The 25081-nt window shown below is 49.8% G+C and overlaps 1 long non-coding RNA gene across 1 annotated transcript; it reads right to left on the bottom strand.

Annotated features, from left to right (window-relative positions):
* Positions 1-1878: 1878 nt before the first annotated feature.
* Positions 1879-3828, bottom strand: LOC129382798 (uncharacterized). The gene is made up of 3 exons (XR_008610833.2): positions 3570-3828; positions 2611-2782; positions 1879-2176 (listed from the first exon to the last, which is right to left on the bottom strand). It is a non-coding gene; the product is annotated as an uncharacterized lncRNA (long non-coding RNA).
* Between the last annotated feature and the right edge of the window lie 21253 nt (positions 3829-25081).

The raw sequence follows: 25081 nt of genomic DNA, 5'->3' as shown, positions 1-25081 counted from the left end.
AGTTGTTTCGGCATCTTCGTCGGCGGCGGAGGATCTTCGTCAATTCGACGAACAGCAACCGCACCTCCATCGGTTGCTGCTTTTAGTTTTCCGGATACGGGCTCGCTGACCGGCCCCGGGCTGGGCCAGTGTATGGACGGCGCTGCGGCGACAGGTAGCGGCCTGGTGACGGCGAACGGGACGGTCGTCGAGGGCTCCATTGAGTAGCGGCGAGGTAGTCGGCGATGTCACGTGGGCGCTCTCCAAGCTGTGGCCGCGGCGCGTTGACGGCGAACCCTCTCAGTCCCAAGTCGCGGTATGGGCATCGGCGATACACATGGCCGGCTTCCCCGCAGTGGTAGCAGAGCGGGCGGTGGTCAGGAGCGCGCCAAACGTCTGTCTTCCTCGGGTAGCTGCGCTGCGCGACGGGTGGGCGTGCTGGCGGCGGCGGTGGTCGACGGAACTGCGGCGTTACAGGGCCCTGGCGCGGTCGTGGAGGGGGACCTTGACGGCGGGCGACGGCGGCGTAGGTCATTGCTTCTGGCTGAGGTTGCGGTGATCGTGGTTGCACCTCAGGCACTCGAAGCGATCGCTGAACCTCTTCTTTGACAATTTCAGTGATTGGATCCACTTGGGACTGCGACCTTGGGTAGAACTTCTGCAGCTCCTCCCGTACGACCGCTCTGATAGTCTCTCGTAGATCGTCGGTAGCCAGTGATTGAACCCCGGCGTAGGTTGTAGAGTTCGTGCGGCGATCGAATTGCCGGTTTCGCATCTCGAGTGTCTTCTCGATGCTGGTGGCCTCGCGAAGAAACTCGTCGACGGTCTTCGGTGGGCTTCGTACCATTCCGGCAAAAAGTTCCTCTTTCACACCACGCATGAGTAGGCGGACTTTCTTCTCTTCGGGCATTTCGGGGTCAGCGTGACGGAATAGACGGCTCATTTCCTCCGTGAAGATTGCGGTTGTCTCATTAGGTAGCTGCACCCGAGATTCTAATAGCGCTTGGGCTCGTTCTCGGCGTACGACGTTTGCGAATGTCTGCAGGAAGCCGCTTCGGAACAGGTCCCAGGTCGTCAAGGTGGCTTCGCGGTTCTCGAACCACGTCCTGGCAGCGTCTTCCAATGCGAAGAAGACATATCGCAGTTTGTCGTCATTGTTCCAGCTATTAAACGTAGCGACCCTCTCATATGTTTCCAGCCAGCTTTCCGGATCCTCAAATGTGGAACCGCGGAACGTCGGTGGTTCCCTGGGCTGCTGCAGCACGATGGGGGACGCTGGGGCTGCCATTGGGGTTGCTTTGGCCACAATCTTCTTGGTCTTCTCAAGTAGAAGTCCGTGCTCCGGGGGTAGCTGTTGAAGACGGCGGCTTGCTCGATGGTCCGGGACTACGTTGGTGTCCTTTTTGCAGTCCGGGCTTGGATCACGGCTTGTCGGGGGCGTCCGGTACATGGACAAAAAGCACCTCCACCAGATGTCACGTGGTAGTGACGCCAAAGAACACAGTAGCAGTACTGTGAAAGACAAAACTAGCTTTTATTGGGCGAACCTGTGCCCACAAAACAGGCTACACTTAAAGCACAACGATAGCGGCGAACACAGTCGGCGATCGTCGAAAATCTGATCAGTGGGTCAAGCGCGTCGGCTTTTATAGAGCAGTCGTCGAATGTTCCAGACTAATCGTTTGGACCCGCGTGCCTTCCACAAAGTTCTACACCATTCGCGTTACGCGATGAAATCAGATAACACAAGGTTCGGCGACAACAGACAGCCGGGTAGAAGCATCGATAACTTTCCAGAAACGTCGGATACATGCAGGCGCGTCCCTCGCTGTGCGATTACAGTTGTTAAGCGGCGAAACGTGGTCGCCCGATAAAGATAAGTACACGTGTCAATATTCTAGAATAAAACACCATCTCTGTTCAAGACAGTAGCCTGTCGGGTGTAGCCACCCGACGGCATGCAGTGGTAAATTCTTGTAGAATATATGCTGTTTCTACCCTGCTTGTAGTTTCAGCCTAAGATAAATTATGACGGCCCGAACAATGAGTTTCTTCCATTAGATGCGGATGACTGTTGGCTTCAATGGGGCTTGCAGAACTTCAGCAATTGACCGAGGTACAACACCCAGGGTAGCAGCGTGTCTTGTGGGATCCCAAAATAGGCCGAATGGTGATGCAGACTGTCACAATGACAATGCTGAAAAATACAGTATAGAGCGCATTACTACCGTTATTTCAGAAAAGCTGAGATCAACCATCAAAACTATGGCATATTTTTAATCTACACTTGCTCATGCTAAAGTAGCTTCAGCATGCCACAAAATACTGAAGTGCTGGCTACAAATGCTACGAAAGTATTGCTTCACAAATTGTGGGCAGCAAAAAATCCTGTCGCAGCTGCAACGCACCACGGGCAACTGATGACTTCGCCCAGCATATTCATGCTATTTAAAACAAAAATTATATGACAGCTGAAGGGGAATAAAAAACTAATTTGATTTCATTATGACATGGCTGTTTAATGTTTGTGGTTCTAAATAACACGGTGTCCATTTCGGCATTTTGTGAATGTGGGTACACGTAACATGAATATTTTTACAACGTTCATGAAAATATGCAAAGACTAATTACCGGGTAGGTTAGTCAAGTACTTCTTCAGCACTTAGCTTCTTTCAGGGAAGCGAGCTGGTGCAATTCCAACAGGCAGGCACCATATCTATCGATGCTTTCAGGTCTGCCAGAAGCCTTACTGTGCAGCACAGGCGTTGATTTTTCATCAGCTGGTCCTTCCAAGGCCCACATCCTGCACCAGAATGCCAAAACTTTTATGTAGACAGGGCGCTCGCGCGCTTAGTAAATTCAGTATACCTAAGCAACGGAAATGAAAAGACGTAGCACAACTAAAAATATGTCGGCATTTGAAAGCACAGTTTATGGAACGTGCATCAGCTGCTACCACATAGCACACTGAAAAAGTTAAGACGAAAAAACAAATGGCGATGATGAAGTATTGACAAGTGAATTTTCGGAAGATTAAACATTGCGTAGCGTATATGTGAGGTGAGGAAGCACAGGAAATGCAGGCACCAGTGCTGGTTTGTTGACCATATGTGCTACAAGTTCAGCAAGCTGACTGACCACCACGACTTCTGAAACGAAGTACAGGACTCAAAAGACGCTTGTTCTTTTTGTTCAACCAGCCGGAGCTACGCACTCAACCATATACGTATTCTGCGACATGTATACTATAACTGCTTCTCCTCTACCGAAAGATTTCATACGCAATACTGTAATGATCGTTGGATGCAGGCGCTGATCCGTACCTTCTACATTTTCGTTTAAAAAAGCGAAACCAACAACAGATTGTCGTGCCGAATCTTCCACAAATTTCCATTAGCAAAAAAAATATATGTTTGGCACAAGCTTATGCTGCCTCGAATATGTTTCAGGTACTAATTAATGCCCGCAGCATGAGCAACTGGAGTCAATCATGCTTGTGTACATCGGAAACTGCTTATCGACAGCGCAGCGGCAACCTCAAGAAAACCGCATTGACATACTGTGCTTCCATGAAAAAATGGCTTACTCACCCATATTTTCTGTCCTGCTGTTGCTTTCAGCAAACCCACAGCACCACTCGGTCTTGAAGGTAAACAAAGCTGCCCATCGTCCGTTCCATCTGTGGCGTCAGAAGTCATTCAGGCTCGGTCACCATACGCACAAGGACAAAAGCACGCATCATAACCGCGATTAACAACCGCAGCGTCAGTCACCAATGAAACGCTAGGAAACAAAGAGCAGTGGGCAAATACCGGCGCAAATTATCTTGGTTCTCAGCCATGCGCCATGCTCTCAGCTGTTGGGATGCGATTGTTGCCAGACCTCAAACACAGCTCCGGCTTGCTCTACCAGTCGAACACTCATAGTGGCAGCGTTGCCGAGCTAAAGTTGTGCATTGCGCCGTGTAGTTGTTTGATTAGGAAGACGAATGAACTGAAAAACACATTTGTCTTAAATAGTGGGACTTTTATTAAGCACATTGAAGAATAGTCTCGATATCAGACGCTTTTCTCGGTCGTTACACTTCACTTGAGTCGAGGGCGCATTTTCAAGGCGTTCCTTGGCGGAGGAAATGTGAAGTGGTGTTCATGAAACGCAACGGCGCCTTGAGTGAAGGAAGCCCCGTCGCCTCGACTTGGCTGAGTCGAGGAGAAGCTTCAAGTGAAGGCGTGTTTTAGAATACGGGGGTCAGTCTCACTTGCAAGCCTTGAAGCGGTTCTTTCACTTACGAGTGCCGATACTACGGTCAATCCGTGAACTTCGACGTCACTTAAGGGCGAGGCTGTGTCATCTTGAGGAGCAGGTACCCGGGGAAACATGTCTGCCACCACCATCTGCTTTCCGGGAACAAAAGATAAGGTGTAATTATATTTCAACAACCGCAGAAAGAAACGTTGTACTCTTGGCGGCATATCAGCAATGGCTTTTTTTTGCATGTCAATTAATGGGCGATGGTCGCTCTCAAGACTGAACGGCTGACCGTATACAAAGTGATAAAAGTTTTCACATCCGAAAACCAACGCCCGAGATTCCTTTTCGATTTGCGAATAGCGTTGCTCCGATTAGCTCAGAGCTCTTGAAGCGTAAGCCACAGTACTCCAGCTACTTCCGTGACGTTGCATCAGTGCCGAGCCGACACCGTATTGAGAAGCGTCTGATGTTATCTTTGTTTCTCTGCCGGGCTCGAAATTTCCTAGAAGTGGCGATTTACTGAGCTCTTTGCATATAGCCTCTCACTCGCTCTCATGATTAGGCGTCCAGTCAAACACAACATCGTTTTTTAGCAACGAACGTAAAATGGAAGTGCGCTGAGAGAGCGACGGCACGTATTTGCCAAAGTAGTTGACAACGCCCAAGAGCCTTTGTACCGCTAGCTTGTTCTGTGGTGCCGGCATCTTCAGCAGAGCTTTGACCAAAGCAGGGTCAGGGCGTATGCCCCTGTTGCTGATAATGTCACCAAGAAATAAGACTTCCTCATCCCGGACAGGCATTTTGACGCATTAAATGTCAGCCCCGCTTTTGCTGCTGCTCGTAACGCGTTTCTCAGCCTGTCATCGTGTTATTCTCTGGTAGCGCCACAAATGAGCACATCATCCACACGCATACATATACACGCACACCTGGCAGGCCATCGAATATCTCATTGAGAGCCTTCTGAAACACTTCGCTTGCCGATGAAATGCCAAAAGGCAGTTGAAGAAACCGATAACGGCCAAATGGAGTTGCAAACGTGCATATTTTGGAAGACTGCTCATTCAGACTGATGAAACTCGGCGTTAGCGTCAAGGCGAGAAAACATCTTCGCGCCTGCAAGCCGCGCTTCTATGACTTCTCGGCGGGGCATCTGATAATGCTCCCTCTTCAGGGATTGATTAATTTTTCTAGGGTTCATGCATACCCGCAACTTGTCTTTTTTAAGCACGATGACCAGTGGGCTTACCCAATCTGTCGGGCTGCTGACATTTTGAATGATGACCTCCGCTTCCATTCGCTAAAGTTCCACACGGAGACGTTCTCAGGGCGCCAAAGGCACTCGTCTGGCCGGCTGGATGACGGGCACAGCATCCTCGCGAAGGGTGATCCTGTACCCGCGCCGTACACGGCCTGTTCCCTTAAAGAGCTGCGGGAATCCCTCGACGACCGCTGAGCTGCTGCTCGTTGTTGCAGCATCAATATTCCGCTTGATAAGCCCCAAGTCCTCTGAGGCTTTTAGACCAAGGAGGGCGCTGTGGTCTTTCTTAACAACGAAAAAGTCAGTGTATATCTTACGGTCACCAATTGTAACGTGCGTCGAAAATCTGCCGAGCTGTTTGATGACGCTGCCGCTATACGACCGTAGAACTGCATGACTTGTCTCCAGCGAACCGGCTTTGAATTTTCGAAAAAGCGACAGAGGTATAATGTCTGTTTGAGACCCTGTGTCGATCTTGAAGTCGATGTCCTTGCCTTCAATATTCGCCGTCATGATCCAGTCCCGGTCACTGATAATATTACCGATGGCGACGTCCAACACATTGAAATCGCCGTTTTGGTCCCGTCTTAAAATCGTGCTGTACCTCACAGACTGTTTCTCTTGTTTCGCAGCATAATGCGAAATGGTTACGCCCCTTGCACACGTAGCATGTTTTCTCGTAGGCTGGACAGCGTCGTGCTGCATGTCTTCGGCTGCAGCGGAGACACTTAAAGACTTGCCGTGATCCTTGCGCAGCGCTTCGGCTCGACGATGCTGCAAGCACGCGAAGTTCCCCGTCTGTCTTCTGCCACAGCGCGTTCTCGCGTGCTGACGTTTCCGCCGCCTTGCATAGAGCGCAGCAGCTTTATCCAGGGTAAGCAACTTGTCCATTAGCATCTTCTCTCGAAGCTTCTGGGAGTTAGTACCAAATACAATTTGGCCCGGCACCATCTCGTCCATCACCGTTCCGAAGTTGAAGAACTGTGCTTGTCTCGTCAGCGCGCGAAGGAACTGTTCAAAAGATTCGGCTTCGTTCTGGAGTCGAGAGCGGAAGACGTAACGCTCGTGAATTATGTTTTGTTGCTCGATTATTTTTTGTCGCTCGTGAATTATGTTTTGTTGCTTCCGGTGGCTTTACGTACTCCATGTCCTTGGTCTTCTGTTGCAGGCATACAGCGCTTCAGCATCCAACTTCTGACACCATGTATCGACCGGGTCCCGGTCGAAGAAACCAACAGCAGGTGTGTCAAGACGACAGTGAACCCTTATGTTTATTGCGCTGGGCATTTTATACCAGAGCGAGGGAAAGGGGGTAGTGGAAATAGAGGGCAAGGAAAGGCACGTGTCGTTTCAGCATGCCGAGATAGCTTGTGCTCGTTGAACTGATACGATGCATGCAGAGCGCAGTTATCAACTGGTTTTATTGCTTCCGAAGCGGTATATATATATATATATATATACCGCTATATATATATATATACACACATATATATATATATACATATATATATATATGTGTGTGTCATATCCTGTGTTCGTCCTTTCATACGCGCAGCTCTTCCTAACATAGCCATGCACCAACTCTCCCAGAAAAAACTTCTTCGAAAGTACATGGCTTGCCTCTAGACAGTGAGTATGAGTACCTATGAGCATGAGTACCTGTGAAGATGAGTACCTATATACGCGCCCATGCACCCATGTTAAGCGATTCTAAGTTTCATTTTTAAACTTCCAGGTTCTGCGTGCATGTCATGCAAGTACCTGAGAAAGGTCATACTGACGAGAAGAAGCTATCTGAAACGCACGCAACAAAGAAAAAGAGCCTCCACAAAAGTGCGGTCCCTAAGTCAGAAAAACAAACAAATTGCGGCAAGGCTGCTTGATATTGACACGTGTACTTATCTTTATCGGGCGACCACGTTTCGCCGCTTAACAACTGTAATCGCACAGCGACGGACGCGCCTGCATGTATCCGACGTTTCTGGAAAGTTATCGATGCTTCTACCCGGCTGTCTGTTGTCGCCGAACCTTGTGTTATCTAATATCATCGCGTAACGCGAATGGTGTAGAACTTTGTGGAAGGCACGCGGGTCCAAACGATTAGTCTGGAACATTCAACGACTGCTCTATAAAAGCCGACGCGCTTGACCCGCTGATCAGATTTTCGACGATCGCCGACAGTGTTCGCCGCTATCGTTGTGCTATAAGTGTAGCCTGTTTTTGTGGGCACAGGTTCGCCCAATAAAAGTTAGTTTTGTTCTTCACAGTATTGCTACTGTGTTCTTGAACGTCACCACCACGTAACATCTGGTGGAGGTGCTTTTCGTTCATGTACCGGACGCCCCCGACAAGCCGTGATCCAAGCCCGGACCGCAAAGAGAACACCAACGTAGTCCCGGAGCATCGAGCAAGCCGCCGTCTTCAACAGCTGCCCCCGGAGCACGGACTTCTACCTGAGAAGACCAAGAAGATTGTGGACAAGGCGACCCCAATGGCAGCCCCAGCGTCCCCCATCGTGCTGCAGCAGCCCAGGGAACCTCCGACGTTCCGCGGATCAACATTTGAGGACCCGGAAACCTGGCTCGAAACGTATGAGAGGGTCGCTACGTTTAACAGTTGGGACAGCGACGACAAGCTGCGGCATGTCTATTTCGCACTGGAAGACGCCGCCAGGACCTGGTTCGAGAATCGAGAAGCGACCTTAACGACGTGGGACCTGTTCCGAAGCGGCTTCTTGCAAACGTTTACAAGCGTCGTGCGAAAAGAGCGAGCCCAAGCACTACTAGAAACCAGAGTGCAGCTGCCAAACGAGACGATCGCGATCTTCACGGAAGAGATGGCCCGTCTTTTCCGGCACGCCGACCCGGAAATGTCAGAAGAGAAAAAAGTCCGCTTCCTGAAGCGGGGCGTCAAGCAAGAACTTTTCGCAGGACTTATTCGTAACCCGCCGAAGACCGTAGCTGAGTTTTCAGCAGAGGCATCGACGATCGAGAAAACTCTGGAGATGCGCACCCGGCAATATAACCGCCAGGGGCTCACGCCGCAGTACGCCATCCAAGGACTGGATTCCGGCGACCTTCAGGAGACCATCAGGGCCATTGTGCGCGAAGAACTGCGCAAGGTCCTGCCCTCGTCGCAGCCCCAAGTGGCTTCGATCGCCGACCTCGTCAAAGAAGAGGTGCACCGATCACTTGGAGTTCCCGAGCTGCAACCACAATTATCGCAGCCCCAGCCAGAAGCGATGACATACGCCGCCGTGGCACGCCGTCAAGGTCCCCCTCCGCGACCACGCCAGGGCCCTGCAACGACGCAATTCCGTCGTCCGCCGCCGCCGCCACCAGCACGCCCACCCGTCACCCAGCCTACCTACGCGAGGAAGACGGACATTTGGCGAGCCTCCGACCACCGCCCGCTCTGCTATCACTGCGGAGAAGCCGGCCACGTGTATCGCCGATGCCCATACCGGGAGATGGGACTGCGAGGCTTCGCCGTCAACGCACAGCGCCCGAGGGAAGGTGAACGCCCTCGTGACATCGCCGACTACCTCGCCGCTACTAAGTGGAGCCCTCGACGACCGTCCCGTTCGCCGTCACCAGGCCGCTACCTGTCGCCGCAGCACCGACCATTCACTGGCCCAGCCCGGGGCCGGTCAGCGAGCCCATATCCGGAAAACTAAAAGCAGCAACCGATGGAGGTGCGGTTGCTGTCCGTCGAACTGACGAAGACCCTCCGCCGCCGACGAAGACGCCGAAGAAACTACCTCGACAACATAACGACACGCCGCCGTCCCGACGAAGTCTGGAAAGAAAGAATGCGACGACGAAAGACGACCTGACGACGTCACATACCAGCCACAGGTCAACGCGACGCAGCCGTGATCCGACGCCAAGACCTAACTGCAACGCCAGACAAAGAACCACCGACCTCGAGGTGCTTCTGGACGGCCACGCAGTTACCGCCTTAGTGGACACAGGGGCTGATTACTCCGTAATGAGTGGACACATCGCCGCCCAGTTGAAGAAAGTTAAGACCGCATGGCAAGGCCCTCAAATTCGGACCGCTGGAGGACACCTCATCACGCCGACTGGAATCTGCACGGCAAGAATAACCATTCATGACCGGACTTTTCCTGCTACCTTCGTTATCCTCCAACAGTGTTCACGAGACGTCATTCTCGGTATGGACTTCCTGGACCAACACGGCGCAATCATCGACCTGAAGTCAATGTCAATAACGCTGTCGGAAGATAAAGCGATGCCGCCGGAGAGCCCTCGTAGTCGCCACGCATTGAGTGTGCTCGAAGATCAAGTGAGCATCCCGCCGCGCTCCAGCATTATTATTTCCGTCGGCACTGAAACACCCGCTGACGTAGAAGGCGTCATCGAGGGCGACCAACATCTACTGCTCGACCGTGAAATTTGCGTCGCAAGAGGGATCGCTCGACTCCACGGAGGGCAAGTGGAAGTTATGCTAACCAACTTCAGCCAAGAGTTCAAGCACATCAACAAGGGCACGACAATCGCACACATCGAGGAAATTGTGGAAACCAGCAATGCCTTTGTCCTCTCGGATTCAGCCGTATCTACCCCGATGAGCATTGTCCCCGAACCAGACTTCGACGTGAATCCAAGTCTTCCTTTGAGTAAGCAGCAACAGATCAGAAGTCTTCTCCGACGATACAAAGACTGCTTTTCGACGTCATCGAGGATTCGACAAACACCAGTTGCAAAGCATCGCATAATAACCGAAGAGAGCGCTCGACCACTCCGCCAGAGCCCTTACCGAGTATCGACGCGAGAAGGTGAAGCTATTAGGCAACAAGTCGACGAAATGCTGCGCGACGACATCATCCAGCCGTCGAAAAGCCCGTGGGCCTCTCCTGTAGTCCTGGTAAAGAAAAAGGACGGAACCCTACGCTTCTGCGTCGATTATCGTCGACTGAACAAGATCAAGAAGAAGGATGTGTATCCCCTTCCACGGATAGACGACGCATTGGATCGGCTCTGCAACGCTAAATACTTCTCGTCGATGGACCTCAAGTCTGGCTACTGGCAAATAGAAGTCGACGAGAGAGATCGCGAAAAGACTGCCTTCATCACGCCAGACGGCCTCTACGAGTTCAAGGTCATGCCATTCGGACTGTGCTCGGCGCCTGCAACGTTTCAGCGCGTCATGGACACGGTGTTAGCCGGACTGAAGTGGCAGATGTGCCTTGTTTACCTGGATCACGTCGTTGTCTTCGCCGGAAATTTCGACGATCACCTTAGGCGGCTTGCGACAGTGTTAGAAGCCATCAGGTCATCAGGGATCACTCTGAAGCCGGAAAAGTGCCGTTTCGCTTACGATGAGCTTTTGTTCCTAGGCCACGTGATCAGCAAATCAGGAGTACGCCCCGACCCACAGAAGACAGCGGCCATCGCAAAGTTCCCGCAGCCAACCGACAAGAAGGCAGTGCGCAGATTCCTTGGCATGTGTGCCTACTATAGGCGCTTTTTCAAAGACTTTTCACGCATCGCTGAGCCTCTGACAAAGTTAACTAAATGTGACGTCCAGTTCAAGTGGGAAACGCCGCAGGCCGACGCATTTCAAGAACTCAAACGACGCATGCAGTCGCCGCCCGTACTTGCGCACTTCGACGAGCACGCCGATACCGAAATACACACTGACGCCAGTAGCCTAGGCCTCGGTGCCGTCCTAGTCCAGAGAAAAGATGGACATGAACACGTGATAGCTTACGCTAGCCGGTCGTTGTCAAAAGCGGAAGGCAATTATTCTACAACCGAAAAGGAATGCCTCGCCATCATTTGGGCTACAGCGAAATTTCGCCCTTACCTCTATGGCAGGCAATTCAAAGTGGTCAGCGACCATCACGCGTTGTGTTGGCTAGCTAACTTAAAGGACCCTTCAGGACGGCTGGCGCGGTGGAGCCTCAGACTACAAGAATACGACATCACTGTAATATACAAGTCCGGAAGAAAACACTCAGATGCCGATTGCCTATCACGCGCCCCCATTGACCCACCGCCGCAAGATGACGACGATGACGACGCCTTCCTTGGCATAATAAGCGTGGAAGACTTCGCCGAACAACAACGAGGGGACCCGGAGCTAAAAGCCCTAGTCGAATATTTAGAAGGGCACACCGACGTTGTCCCTAGGGCATTTAAGCGTGGATTATCTTCGTTCACGCTTCAAAACAACCTACTCGTGAAGAAGAACTTCTCACCAGTCCGCGCCAGCTACCTTCTTGTTGTACCGTCAGCGCTGCGTCCAGAGATACTGCACGCCCTACACGACGATCCAACCGCTGGGCACCTCGGATTCTCCCGGACGCTGTCGAGAATACAGGAAAGGTATTACTGGCCGCGTCTGACCGCCGACGTCGCCCGTTACGTCAAGACATGCCGAGATTGTCAACGACGCAAGACACCACCAACAAGGCCAGCAGGATTACTACAGCCAATCGAACCTCCTCGCCGACCATTCCAGCAGATTGGGATGGATTTGTTGGGGCCGTTTCTGATGTCAACATCCGGGAATAAGTGGATCGTCGTGGCGACGGACTATCTCACCCGCTTTGCTGAAACTAAAGCTCTACCAAAAGGCAGCGCAGCCGAAGTGGCGAAATTTTTCGTCGAAAACATCCTGCTGAGACATGGTGCCCCAGAAGTCCTCGTCACCGACAGAGGAACGGCTTTTACAGCAGAGCTCACCCAAGCCATTCTGCAGTACAGCCAGACAAGCCACAGGAGGACAACTGCCTACCATCCGCAGACGAATACTCTCACGGAGCGCCTGAACAAGACCCTCGCCGACATGCTAGCAATGTACGTCGACGTCGAACACAAGACGTGGGACGCGGTCCTGCCGTACGTAACCATTGCGTACAACACGGCGGTGCAAGAAACAACACAGATCACGCCGTTCAAGCTGGTCTACGGCAGGAACCCGACGACGACGCTTGACGCCATGCTGCCGCACGTAACTGACGAAGAGAATGTTGACGTCGCTAGCTATCTCCAGCGCGCCGAAGAAGCCCGACAGCTCGCCCGCCTGCGAATCAAGGGCCAGCAGAGGACCGACAGCCGACACTACAACCTCCGACGACGCTTCGTCGAGTACCAGCCTGGCGACCGTGTTTGGGTCTGGACCCCGATACGCCGACGAGGACTCAGTGAGAAACTACTCCGACGCTATTTCGGACCCTACAAGGTCATCCGACGTATTGGCGCTCTGGACTATGAGGTCGTGCCAGACGGCATTTCGCATTCACAGCGGCGCCGCGCACGATCTGAAGTGGTCCACGTGGTGCGCCTTAAACCCTTTTACGGACGCTGACGAACTTCGTCATTTTTGTTCTTTTCTTTGCTACGAGTGCTTTTGTTTATTAACTTCGTTTGTTTGCAGCATCGGGTCGATGCAAGGCTGCTTGATATTGACACGTGTACTTATCTTTATCGGGCGACCACGTTTCGCCGCTTAACAACTGTAATCGCACAGCGACGGACGCGCCTGCATGTATCCGACGTTTCTAGAAAGTTATCGATGCTTCTACCCGGCTGTCTGTTGTCGCCGAACCTTGTGTTATCTAATATCATCGCGTAACGCGAATGGTGTAGAACTTTGTGGAAGGCACGCGGGTCCAAACGATTAGTCTGGAACATTCGACGACTGCTCTATAAAAGCCGACGCGCTTGACCCGCTGATCAGATTTTCGACGATCGCCGACAGTGTTCGCCGCTATCGTTGTGCTATAAGTGTAGCCTGTTTTTGTGGGCACAGGTTCGCCCAATAAAAGTTAGTTTTGTTCTTCACAGTATTGCTACTGTGTTCTTGAACGTCACCACCACGTGACAATATTGCAGGTTGTCTCGAAGAAATGAGGGCTAAGAATGCGAGTGTGGCGGAGGAACTACTGGAGCAAAGAATTTCATCGTTACCGCAAAAGTAGCAGGCCAGTGTTCGCGCATGCTTCCAAGCTTCAAAAAGAGCCAGACGGAAGGGCATGTGCTACAAACAGGAATGGATACTTGAATGGATCCTGATTAAACTGAAACGCCCTCGACTTTATCAGCACATCAGGAAGAACGAGATCCTCGTAATGCCGAACAAGACTACTCTGAAAAGGTACGTGAAGTCATATCGGTCAACGTTCGGTTTTAATGTAAAAGCAATGGACATCCTAAAGAAAAAAGCCAGCACCATGACAGACCTCGAGAAACATGGTGGATTGTTGGTAGGCGAAATGAAGTTATCAGAGCACTTCAGTGTGACGGCCTCTGGACGAATTCAAGGCTTTGTTAACCTGGGAGAATTCACAAGGCCCGAGGACCAGTACCAGCAGTGTGATCACGGCATGATCATTATGTTTGTTCCATTCGCAGGAAAATGGAGCCAGATTGTTGGCGTTTTTGCTATCAAGAGAAATGTTAAAGGAGATATGTTGCTGAAAATTCTGCTTGAAGCAGTGATTTATTTATTTATTTATTTATTTATTTATTTATTTATTTATTTATTAGATACTGCCAACTGCCTCTTGGCAGTCCAGGCAGGAGTGAGTGAGTACAAAGTCGGCACTGCAAGTCAAAATAACAAAAGTATGAGTTACACGGAACCATGAAAAAAAAAATGCTTAATGATACAGACTATTGCGTCGGGAAAGGCAGCATGTACAAAATTACAAAGATAGGAAAATGGTGATTCTAAAACGAACACGCTTCATTGCAAAGATTGCACGGCAGACACAAATGATTCAACCGACGACGTGCAAGCGACTTCTTGCGGTAGAGCATTCCACTCTGCTATAGTTCGAGGGAAAAACGAGAAGCGATAAGCAGTAGTTTTAGTTTGTGGCATCGCAATCGTTTTGCGGTGCTTGCATCTGGTTTCTCTTGTTTTATTAAAATTGATGTAGCTATCGGGATCCATTTTTGTTTGTTTATTAACGATATTAAACAATGTTTGTAGGCGGTGTAGTCTACGTCGAAATTCTAGCGATGGGAGGCCAGACCATGTTCTGAGATCAGTGATCGAGACTCGTCTACTATAAACATTATAAATAAATCTAAGGGCTTTCTTTTGCACGCTTTCAATGTTGTTGACACCGGACTTTGTGTGGGGATCCCACACAGCATCGGCATATTCAAGCAGTGGTCTAATGAGTGTCGAGTAGGCAACGAGTTTAGTCCTACTAGTGCAATGTTTGAGCCGGTGTTTAATTAGCCATAGCTTCCTTAGCGAGGCCGAAACGACGTATTGGACATGGGCGTTCCAGGTTAACCTCGAGTGAATGACTACACCCAGATACCTATATTTGTCAACCGTCTTAATTGCTACATTATTGATTTTATATGTACAAATTCATGGTGCTTTCTTTCTTGTAATCATTATTTGAGTACATTTTGAGGCATTTAAGTTCATACGCCAGGACTGACACCAGTTATCGATTGCATTAAGGTAATCTTGTATAGCAGTCTGATTATGGGGTGATTGAATGCTGTGGTACACGATACAATCATCAGCGAAGAACCGACATCGTAACGGGGAATCAAAGGACAAGTCATTCAGATAAATCAAAAAGAGAAGAGGTCCAAGTACTGAACTTTGCGGTACACTGGAAAGTACGGGAGCAGGTGAAGAAAATGAGCTTCCTATACGGACATATTGTGCTCGATTAGTTAAATAAGAGTCAAGCCAGCGAAGAATTTGTTCATTTTTAAGCGCACATATCAGCATAATCTACGGCCAACGCAATGCTGTTTTTTTATTTAGACAGTCGGATTCCCACGTTTCATGCCTGTAGAAGCACACCGGAGAACGCAAAGCCGCACTGCTCTAGCCACGGTCAACAGCCCTCGCAATGCTTTGTTCTAAATGGAGAGTCGGACACCCCCGGTCCATGCCAGTTGAAGCACACCGGACTGTGCAAAGCCGCACTGCTCTAGCCATATTACTCTTTATTCTCTTCCCCTTTGGTGTTACAGGGGTAGCCATGTTGGAGCCAGGAACCATAGAGCAGGCCGAAGTTGGCCACTTTCAGAAGGCTTCTTGGAATTTTCCAGGTCACCTTAACTTGTAGTTGGTGTGTGTTCTTGCTTTCGTCATGATTATTCAAAAAAATAGCGCAAAGTAGCAGGGACAACGACAGAGAATACGACAGGACGAGCGCTAAGCATCAACTGTTTTTTTTACTGCGAACGAAGGTACATATTTACATTTCGTTGGTGCATGCGCACACAGTGTTAAAACAGTACAATCTCATTCTAATCAAAATGTGGCAGACTGTTCTGTAAGTACATTTTTTTCTTTTTTGGACAAGGCAAGTGAAGCCGTGCTGACACAGTTATGACCTTCCCTGTCAATGTGATATGCCTCAGAAATCTCGCGCCCCCACCTTGTGCCTCCCCTACCAAGCACACACGTGGTGTCAAACGCAGGCACGCACCCGCATCGCTTACAGTGCATGGCCAAATGGCCGCCCCCCGCTAATGAATCAACCAGCGTTCGGTGCTCTCGTAGCCGTTCATTTAGGCAGCGGCCAGTCTGCCCCACGTAGCATCTACCGCATGAGAGAGGTATGCGGTATACGACCCCAACAATGCAGGGTACAAACATGCATGTATGTTTTATGGCGCAGACCGGTTTTTTCTTCTCGTTTACGGCTTTGCACATGCGCACCAGCTTTTTGGGGGCAGTGAACATCACGTCCACGCCGCACTTCTCTCCAACTTTTCTCAGCCGGTGCGATAGCTGGTGCACGTACGGTATAGCTGTACGTTTCAGCTTCTTGCAGCTTTTTTCGGCTGCTACGCCAGGGCGTCCACCTGCTCTGATTTCTTTCAGGAGGCATTCCGCCACAGCCGTCACGATCTCTTTCGGAAAACCGGCGTTCTGCAACCGGAGCACTTGCATCTGCAAGCTGACCTCAATTTTATGGTGGCAGGACTTTTCGAGAGCACCACGCAGGCAATTTTTTGCAATGCCCCTCTTAACCAATTTTGAGTGAGCCGAATTGTATGCTAGAATTTCCTTTTTTGTGCGAGGCTGATACGACCAGCAGATGTGCCCTGTGCCAAAGTTCAAACACAGCTCGAGGAATTGGAGACATCCGTTCATCGGCACTTGATGCGTGAACCTTAATTTGCCAGAACAATCACCGAAAATTTCTAAAACACTTTTTACAACCTGTGGTTTGTCGCTCTCGTTTTCAACATTCACAAACACAATAAAATCATCGACATACCTAAAACACTTCACAACACGTTTTTCCTGTTTTATGCGCGCTGCCACGCGCTTGTCAAATTGGCCTAAAAAAATTTCACTAAGTATAGGAGCTATGCAGGAGCCTATGCAGGAGCCCTGGCGTAGCAGCCGAAAAAAGCTGCAAGAAGCTGAAACGTACAGCTATACCGTACGTGCACCAGCTATCGCACCGGCTGAGAAAAGTTGGAGAGAAGTGCGGCGTGGACGTGATGTTCACTGCCCCCGAAAAGCTGGTGCGCATGTGCAAAGCCGTAAACGAGAAGAAAAAACCGGTCTGCGCCATAAAACATACATGCATGTTTGTACCCTGCATTGTTGGGGTCGTATACCGCATACCTCTCTCATGCGGTAGATGCTACGTGGGGCAGACTGGCCGCTGCCTAAATGAACGGCTACGAGAGCACCGAACGCTGGTTGATTCATTAGCGGGGGGCGGCCATTTGGCCATGCACTGTAAGCGATGCGGGTGCGTGCCTGCGTTTGACACCACGTGTGTGCTTGGTAGGGGAGGCACAAGGTGGGGGCGCGAGATTTCTGAGGCATATCACATTGACAGGGAAGGTGATAACTGTGTCAGTACGGCTCCACTTGCCTTGTCCAAAAAAGAAAAAATGTACTTACAGAACAGTCTGCCACATTTTGATTAGAATGAGATTGTACTGTTTTAACACTGTGTGCGCATGCACCAACGAAATGTATATATGTACCTTCGTTCGCAGTAAAAAAAACAGTTGATGTTTAGCGCTCGTCCTGTCGTATTCTCTGTCGTTGTCCCTGCTACATTGCGCTATTTTTTTGAATAATCATGACACACCAACTAGCCCAGCTTTCTGCTTTGATTGCTTTCGTCCACTGTTGGCTTCAACAGGCTCATAAAAAGTCTTCCTCGGTTTACTAAAAATTAAAAAAAGAGTTAAAATACAAAAGGCACAAAAAGTGAAGCATGCTGAAAAAAAGTGAAAAAGGACAAGCCGAGGGGACTATAACATCGGGGCGATGCTCTCGCGCAGATGGCAGAGCACCGGAGAGGCATTGTGCACATTCGTTTCTTCCCGATGGGACCAGCTAAGTGGCCGGAAATATAGAAGGTATTTGACCAAAAAAACAATGCAGCAGCTGAAAAATGTAGGAACGTGAAAGTGACATTGAATGTACATGTTTATATAGGCACACAATTCGTGTACCTCTAAGAAAGACTGTAATGTAGACCTAAAGTTATGTAAATTACGAGTAAGGATCACATTGATTTAGCCGTGATCCCTAAGTTGTAGACTTAAAGATCACCAAGAGACCTATAAAGCTATGTTATCTATAAAGCCATAAAGCTACGCCTGTTGTCGTTACCTAAAACATTATTACCTAGAATTGCCTATTACATTACCATTACCAATTATCATTACCTATACTACTTACCTATTACCGTTACCTATAGCTATTACCATTACCTTGCACAGGAGCTAAACGACTTTTTAGTAAGTTAGGGTGCGGTTCAAAAAAAAAGGAGAACTAGTAAATATTAGGTGACTTATAAAAAAAATAACTGATATGCGGGCTGAAACACAAGGATGGCCTCAAGAGTGCTGCGAATTCCCTAGATCAAGCGATCACTTTTTTGGAAAAACGGTTGAGGCAGATAAGACTGCCAACCAAAGTGCGTGCCGCAAGCCAGGCCAATTCCCACTCCTTCAAGCCAATTTCTTTGGCAGCCCTCTTGGTGCTGGGACAAAGGAGACCACGTGCACCTAACGCCAGTCCTAAGACCGTCGCCTCCTTTCCAGGGCACTTGGCCTGAAGTACGAGCACCAAGGCCTGGTACTTTTGGCGTTTAGCAGCACACATGCCTTCCAGTGTTTCTGTTCTGGCATCCCAAGCGATTGCCACATCCAAAATGAATGCTTTTTCCCTGAGCTCGAGAACAATGTCAGGCCTAAGCCTGGTATTGTCCCCGGTCACACGGAGGCGCTCGCTCGAAGTCTCAGCATTCTTGTGCTTTTCCCGCAGTTTACTGATGATTGCCTGAGAGATGAAGTTATGCCGAGAGCAACGCGGCTCGTGGACGGATGGACACACCTGGAGGATGTGAAATGTGGTTTCCTGTGCCTGATGGCACCTTCTGCAAAGCTTGGCCGAATCGTCATTCGAATGTCGATTAGAGAGCGTCCTAGTTGGAAATAGATTAGTACGCAGGCGCAGGGAGCGGAGGCGATCACCGTCTCCCATATACCTGGTATCTGGCCGAAGCCACCTATTTCCAACCGAATCGCTCTCAAAAGCAAAGAGGCTTTTGTTTGTATAATTTTTTTCCAGTCCTCCAAGTGTGTTTAGTGCGCCTGCTGTAAAGCTTTTTGCAAGGATTTAGGCTCTACAAGGCCAGCCGCTTACCCATCTTTTCTTCAAGGGCCTCCCGGTCTCTACGAAGAGAACCTTCCAGCACCGTATCCATGATTGGGGAGCCTAGGCGTTGGAGCCGAGCGAATGATTTTACCTGGCATACAGCCGCCACTCGCGATAGCTCCAGTACGCCAAGCCCCCCTGCTCGATGAGGAGTATGTATGATAATGTCTGGAAAAGACGCAGGGAGATGTAGGATTCGCTTTAGCTCCGGGCGTATGTCACGGTCTAGTTTCCGGGTTAGCGATTGAACTGTTAGAGAGCTGGAGGCTGCATACATCAATTTTGAAACCAATAAGGTTGAAATGCAGTTAAGTTTTTGGAATGGCTTTAATTGGGCCGAATTGATTAGATTAAGATCCCGTCGAATAGTATCAATTGAAGCCGTCGGGCGTTTGTTTACAAAAAGGTCGGCTCCCAGGTATCGAATAGGTTCGTTACGACCCTTTGGAACGATCATGGCATCCCCAACTTTTAGGTCAGGAATGCCATAGTCGAACCATTTCAACCTGTGGGAGTCAAACCGCCAACCAAAATATTGGGTTTTGAGTGGATTTAATGCCAATCCGATTTTTTTGAAGTGACTCTCTGCAACCTCCAGGTTTCCATTCAATTCTTCATATGACGAGGCGACAAATAGCAGATCATCGGCGTATGCCATTGCAGCGATTGTTTGACCGTTGATAGCATAGCCGATTGCCGAGGAGTTCAGGTCGTTTAATAGGGGGGTCCATAGTGAGATTAAAGAGAAACGGAGACAGTGGGTCGCCCTGTTTAATCCCCCTCTGGACATACACTCTGACATTGTCCGATTTTCCTCTATAACTAAAGGTGGTTGCCTGGGAAGTGTACATGTCTCTAATGCTTTCCAAGTAAGCGATATGGCAACCACCCCCCTCAAGGGCCGTGAAAAGGGCGTCATGACTGATTGAATCGAAGGCTTTCATCAAATCGAGAGAGGCTGCGAAAAGCGGCCTGTGGAATTTCTTTGCGTGCTTCATGATGCCCTGTAAAAGGAGGAGATTTGATTGCGCAGCCCTGTCGGGAGAAAAACCACTTTGTAATTTATTAAAGTTATAGGAATCTTGTAACCTCATCAGAAGCATTCTAGAGAACGTACGAACAATCACTGAGGCAATAGGTTTTGGGCGAAGCTCAGCCGCCGAGGCCGCATCGCAACTTTTGGGAATGAAGATTGTTCTGGACTGTCGGAAATCATCAGGCAAACGCCGGAAACACAAAAAAATTATTAAAGATGATCGTCCATATGGCGCTCGGGATTTTTTTAATCTCTCGGACGGTTAGGCCATCCGGACCTGGTGCCGAGCCCACGCCCATGTTTTGCATAACCCTTTCAATTTCGGCCTCCGAAAAAAGGTTGGCTTCACGAGGTAAGGAATTCACTTTTATACCTACTTGATCTGCAGTTATTGACTCCGATCCCAAGATGTCATCAAAGATGTCGTGGATATCACTCATTTCGATTTCCCCAAGTTCCCCCTGCTGACACACTAATTCTTCTAAGAAAACCTTCGGACCTAGGTTGTATAGACGCTGGTGTTACTTATACTGCCGCCGTTTGAATTCTCTAGCCTTTTCATTTTTGTTTCGAATGAGGCGGACTTTGGCGTTCTTCGCCTGTTTTGGTTTTCTGGGCTTTACTCCGAAATGTCTGTAAATGATAGCAAGATCCGACATGGTTATTGGGGTATTGCAAGCGTTTTCTGCCAACCCTGGATAATTAATATTATAGTCTAAGAAGATGTGAGTGACATCCTCATCATCCAATGATTCTACCATGGGAGGCGCTTCATTACCGCAGTTCTCCTCAGGAGACAAGGTGCAAGGCTCATTATTATGGTCAGTTTGGCAGAGCTCAGACTCTTTGGCCAAAAGGTCTCTGTATCGTTCACTCTTTCTTAGACCCTTAATCGCATCTAAAGATCTTGACGGATAAACAGCAGGTAATTTTTGATATATGCATTTCTCACCGGGAGGAAGGGGCAGCTCGGCCCTGGCCAGAATCAGTATCTGCGGCGTCGTCCACCTGGAGTAAGAGCTTGCAGCAGGCACCGCTGCCGACCTTACTCTATCCTGCCCCTCTGAGTCCGGATTCGGAGGCGTACTTGCAAGCGACCCGGGCGGCTGAATAAGGTTGAGGTTGTTAAAGGAGTCACCAATACTCTTACTAAGTAATTTACTTGTTTCTGAGGCAGGAAGGGCCGAAGACGTAGGGCTGCACCCGCCCCGAAGAGAAAAGCCGTTGCACGAGCTTGAAGCAGGTACAGGCCTTGGGCCTTGCTCGTGGATTGGAATTACGTCGCCGCCGCTATCCTCGCTGTATGCCCCGTTCCCATGACCATCCGGGTGGCCGGCTGTTGAGGTCAAAGGGTGGGGAGCAGGCGTACTCGGCTGAGCCGGGTGCTCATAGAGCCCCCCTCCGGCCAGAGTGGGCGAAAGAAGTCCAGCAGCGCTGTCCCCAGCTAGCCGGCGGGCCCGTTCGTCATCCTAGCTTTGTGGTATTGAAAACGAATACTCGGCTGGATCCCCCTGAGCGGCTCCAGCGATCTCAAGGTCGCGAGCATCTTGTTGCTTTGCAGACCCTGGGGGCACACCGGCATCGCCGGCAGGGGGCAGTGGGCGTGGGACATTGTCTCCACTAGGTGTTTGAGGCACCGGCCCAGAGGGAGATGACATATCTCCACTAGAGGAGGTGGAGAGCGACACGGACAAATTCATGGATCGGCCTGACTTCCTGTGTGCTTTGGCCCCCACAGAAGGATGCGAGCCCCCTGTCCCCGACCCGCCACGCCGAGAGATTTCAAGTCTGTCTCTTTCCGGTATGCTAGATTCAAACTGTAAGAATTCAGCCGATCGAATTAGGGATGCTACGTCCGCCGCTGAACATGCCGGAAGATTGAAACTTAACTGATAGGCACTGGCAAGCAAGCCCAACTGCACCCGTGCGGCGACGACAGCGCGCATCTCCCGCTCCGACCAAGCCGGCTGACCTCCCCCTTCCGGAGTGCCCTTTCCCAAACCACCCGTTTCCATTTTGGTGACGGACTTTTTGTGCTTTACAACACTTGTCTCCTGAGCCTCCTGAAGCCATGTGCCCGGAGTTTATTGCAGTGACTTTAGTATTAATAATTCTACTAGTACTGTGGCTTCCACCGTTCGAGGGCTGCGAATGCGAATCGGACAATCTTTTACGGCACTTAGCAAAGTGGGCGGATGCCGATTGAGAGGTGCTGTAACTAAATGAATTACAGCTGCTGCATTGCCATGTTACAGTCTTTTTGTGTTTGTTGGTGACGTACTGCTCGACCTTTACTCTTGAAGAAAATTGTGCCGAACATATAGGCCATACATGACGAGGAGGCGGGAAGCCTAGTATTAGTTCCTTGTTTTGGGTTTTGGACTTTAGAGGAGCACTATTCATTTCTTCAGAACTTACTTGGGATTTCTGCTGGCTAACGAGGCTCTCCGCCCTCGAGCTTGTATCTGTTAAGGAAGAATCCTTGTTCCGAGAGCAGTATGTGAAATGGGCTTTAACCGATCGTGATGAGCCAAGGAACGCACATAAACTACATCTCCACTTAATGATTAGCGCATAATTACTTTCGTAGTGCCTCTCCAGTGGTGCCATTCTGTGTTCGCTAAACCTGCATAAATGGCAGTCCAGATGAGAGAGAAGGTACATTAGTACGTGGACGTTAGAAGCCATTTGTAATTAGGAAAGTGAGATCAGGGATAAGCCAGTGCTCCATATCCGCCCCCGATTAGTGAGTTAGAAATTAGAGGTAGATGCGGGGGAGAGAAAAGTAACAGATTTTATTTGAATGAAATGAGAAAAGAAGGGAAAAAAATCGGAGGTAATTTTGTTACTGGGAATCGAACCATTAACCTCAAGGTTCATACGGAAATGGTGGCCGAGCGGCCTAATACAGCATGCCGGTAGCACGTTCGAAGCTCGATTTCTCATATCTATGGACGTTTCTAGGAAAACTGAGCGTCAGAATGTCCGGAGTATCCGAAATTTGCTGATCGCGAGGGGTCGCGAACCATACTTTCTGTGATAACAGAGCGACGTGACTGAGTTGGCTATCTTTTGCGCATGTCTTCCGTGTTAAACCCGTCGTACGTGTGACGATAAGCGATACATCGTGCCTACATAAACCCTTGTTTTTTGTGCAATAAAGCAATCTTGCAAAAGCTGCTGCTGCGTCCACATCGGTTATTACACTGGCGACGAGGCACGGTTGTGCCCATGCGAGGAGGGCGTTTCCAGCAAGATGGCCTTCGGCGTCCGTATCGGCGAATTTCACTTACATGGTAACCCTTCATGGGAGGATTACGTCGAGCGTATAGAGCTATGCTACACTGCAAACAAGCTCAAGGAAGACGCCGACAAGAGGGCAGTATTGCTGAGCTGCTGTGGGGAGGATACATACTCCCTGATAGCTACCCTCGTCAAGCCTCTCCGACCACCGAACGCTGACTACCAGTCCATCGTAAATGCCGTGAAGAACCACATCAACCCGAAGCCATCCGAGCTATATTCAAGGTACGTGTTCTCGAAGCGAGATCAGCACGACGCCGAATCTGTCGCAGACTACGTTACAGCTTTACGTAAGCTAGCCGAGAACTGCGGGTTCAACGACAGCCAGCTTCCTCTTGACGTAATGCTAAGGGACCGGTTGGTTTTTGGAATCTCTGACAACATTGTGCAGCAACGTTTCTTGGCCGAGAAAGACCTAACTTTTAAGACTGCCTACGATCTAGCAGTGGCGGCAGAGGCTGCTGCAAAACATCAGAGGGTTATGGGCGGCCTACGCCAGGACGTCCCAGATTTGACAGCTAAAGTGGACAGGCAACCCATAAAGCAGCATAAGAATGGGCAAGATGTAAAAACTTCAAGCGAGCAGTTGAAGCGGCACTGTTTCCGGTGTTTGGGCAACCACGCTGCATACCGTTGCAGGTTTAAAACCGCAGTCTGCTTCAACTGTTCCGTGAAAGGGCACTTGGCCAAAGCGTGTCGCAAGGAATCGCAAGGAACAAAGAGGTCAGGTTAACCACCAGTTAGAAAATATGTCAAACTCGGAGCAAACTGCGTATGATGACATGCTAAATATTAGTCAAGTGACTAGCGGTTGTCCCAAGTTTATGGTGGCCGTAAGTATAGGCGGTGAAATAGTGCCCATGGAAGTCGACTCAGGAGCAGCTAGGTCGATTATCAGTCAAAATACGTTCAGCAAACTGAAAGTGGCAAGGCGCATAAAGCTTGAAGAATCGGACACCAAGCTCGTAACTTGGACTAAGGAAGGATTGGACGTCGTCGGAAAAGCCACACTTCCGGTCAAATTCAAGGAACAAGACTTCGAGCTGCCGATACTTGTTGTAAGAAACGAAGGTAGCACGCTTTTGGGTCGTGATTGGTTCAAGGTCTTGAACATTAATATCACTGGGCTTCACAGCATCGAAGAAAAAGTAGAAGCCCTTATCAAAAAGTTTCCGGATGTTTTTGACGAAACATTTCCAGGCGCAGCTCTGCCACCCCTACACATCGAGCTGAAGGAAGACGCCCGGCCCAAGTTTCTAAAATGCCGCAGCATTCCGTTCGCACTGAAGGATGACGTCATCACAGAACTGAAAAAACTGGAACGTCAAGGTGTTCTGCAACCGACGCAGTACTCAGAGTGGGCCACCCCAGTGGTCATGGTCCGCAAAAAGGATGGGTCATTAAGAATATGCGGCGACTATCGAAGTACAGTAAACCAAGCGGTAAGGAACAACGTTTACTCTTACCCACTAGCAAGGCACTTTTCGCAAGTTGGGGAAAGGCCGTATTTTTTCTAAAATTGGCTTGACGCAAGCGTACCAGCAACTTGCAGTTGATGACGCTACAGCAGAAGTGCTCACAATAAATACAGTAAA

Source organism: Dermacentor andersoni, chromosome 6, assembly GCF_023375885.2.
Source record: "Dermacentor andersoni chromosome 6, qqDerAnde1_hic_scaffold, whole genome shotgun sequence".
In the NCBI taxonomy this organism is placed as follows: Eukaryota; Metazoa; Arthropoda; class Arachnida; order Ixodida; family Ixodidae; genus Dermacentor; species Dermacentor andersoni.
The sequence above is the reverse complement of the archived record's forward strand: the minus strand, read 5'-3'. Positions and strand labels throughout refer to the sequence as shown.